Genomic DNA, 2,404 nt, shown 5'->3' on the forward strand with positions numbered 1-2,404 from the left:
TTATTGTTTGGTTTCCATTCTTTCATTGTTTCATAGCTTTGAGGAGAACTAACAAGACATGTTAGATTTTTTTAGCTCTTTCTCTCTATTTTTTCCATTTAATTTATCTAATCTATTCTTCTTTTAATTTTTTCAATATATTTTCATACTTTGCACATTTATAATTATAAACTATTTTTGTATTTTTTTTTCTTTATATTATTTGAATTATGATGTAAATTAATTTGTTTATGATTTTTGCCTTAGTGGTATGATTGGATTGCTAACATCTTATGCATTTTAACATAGAATGAGAAAACTGGAACTTATTTATTCAAGTCTGTTTAGCATGAAAATTGGAATTGTTGTAATGAAAAGTATGAATTTGGATGAAAAAGAAATCTACAAGTACTATTTAGCTGTTCTTAACTTATTATGATTAGGAATATCATATCCAATCGAACTATTTGAATTTTGTATATTAATTTATTAATTCAAACTTGAAAATTAGTTAATATGAAAATAAAAAACAATTTTTTAAAAATTGATTTGATTTTGCAGCATCCATACGTGCATTTTCATTTTTCTTTTTATATATTTAATTAATGATGTAAGCGCAAAGGATTAAATTAGGATACAAAATTAGAATTTTTTACTTTATTGTATTGAATGTGAGACAATGGCTTTGTATAAAATTTAAGTAAATCATGATGTTGTAGTTAATTTTATTTAAATTTCTAATTACTTTGTACATGAATTTAATTTAGTTATCGACAAATTTCTCAAACGATCATTTACAAATAAAGATTTGATCCCAATTGTTCAAAGCATCCCCATTTGGAAATCAACATTGATGATCTTACTTCTGATCTAGGATTACGAAAAAAGATTTCAGATTATCACCCTAATGATCGTGATAAAATACGAAGGGCTTATTTGCAAAAGAGTCCATGTCAACCTTTCGATAATGATTTTCCATAAAGAAAAGTTGGAAATATTTATCGTCAATTTGTTCCTTCTTGGTTTAAAGAATATAGCAATTGGTTAGAGTACAGTGTTTCAAAGGATGCAGCTTTTTGCTTGTGTTGTTATCTGTATAGGCTAGATATTAGGGATCAAGCAAGTGGTGATACTTTGTTGTTGATGTATTTATCAACTGGAAAAAGAAAGAAAGATTTCAAATTCATATAGGAGGTCCAAATAGTGCTCATAACAAAGCTTGGAGCAATTTCCAAGATTTGATGAATCAAAAGCGGCATATCCAAGTTGCTTATGCTAGACAATCCAATCAAGCTCGAAAGGACTATCGTACTCAACTTACTGCATCAGTTGATTGCATTTGATTCCTTTTACGTCAAGGACTAGCTTTTTACGGTCATGATGAGTTAGAGGCTTCTAATAACGATGGTAATTTTTTGCAACTTTTACGATTTTTACTTGATCATAACCAAGATATCAATAATATTGTTTTAGAAAATGCTCATGGTAATCTCAAAGTCATTGATCTTGATATACAAAAAGATATTGTTAAAGCTGCTGTAATAGAGACCACTAATGCTAAATTAATGATATTCAAGGTGGGCTATTTTCTATTCTCATCGATGAGTCTCGTGACATCTCAATCAAAGAACAATTGGCCATTGTTTTATACTATGTGGATGCAAAAGGATGTGTGCTTGAGCGGTTTATTGGTATTATTCATGTTAGTGATACTGCCTCTGTATCTCTTAAGTCTGCAATAGAGGGATTGTTTTCAAAACATGGATTGAGTTTATCATCTCTACATGGGCAAGGCTATGACGGAGCTAGCAATATGCAATGAGTAATTAATGGTTTGAAGACTTTTATCTTGAAAGAAAACAGTTCTGCATACTATGTCCATTGTTTTGCTCACCAATTGCAATTAGCACTTGTACTGGTGCAAAGAATCATGTGCAAATTAGTATGTTGTTTAACCTACTCTTAAGTTTATTGAATGTAGTTGGAGCTTCTAGTAAGAGAAAGGATATTCTTCATGGGAAATAATTCAGTAGTATTATTGAAGAATAAAAAAATGGTGAAATCTCAAGTGGTCGAGGTTTACATCAAGAAACTTCTCTTCAAAGACCTAGTGACACACGTTGGGACTTGCATTATGGGTCATTAGTAAATCTAATTGTGATGTTTGACTCCGTAGTTGATGTGCTTGAGATCATTTTGGAATGAAGGAATAAATTCAAAGCAAAAAGGTGAAGCATATGTGTTGTTTGATTCTATTCAATCCTATGAGTTTGTCTTTTAACTTGCATTTCATGAAAAATATCTTATGTATCACAAATGAATTATCCCAAGCATTACAAAGAAGAGATCAAGACATTCTTAATGCAATTTCTTTGATTAGAGTTTCTAAACAAAGTCTACAAATGATGAGAGATGATGGGTGGTA

At 29.9% G+C, this 2,404-nt stretch overlaps 1 pseudogene; it reads left to right on the top strand.

The window, feature by feature from the left end:
* The first annotated feature begins 1,220 nt into the window (after nucleotides 1-1,220).
* On the top strand, nucleotides 1,221-2,125 carry LOC149498330 (uncharacterized; annotated as a pseudogene).
* The last annotated feature ends 279 nt before the right edge of the window (nucleotides 2,126-2,404 follow it).

The sequence above is a fragment of the Jatropha curcas genome, chromosome 2 (genome assembly GCF_041381405.1).
Source record: "Jatropha curcas cultivar XTBG-Jc1 chromosome 2, XTBG_Jcur_1.0, whole genome shotgun sequence".
Classification (NCBI taxonomy): Eukaryota; Viridiplantae; Streptophyta; class Magnoliopsida; order Malpighiales; family Euphorbiaceae; genus Jatropha; species Jatropha curcas.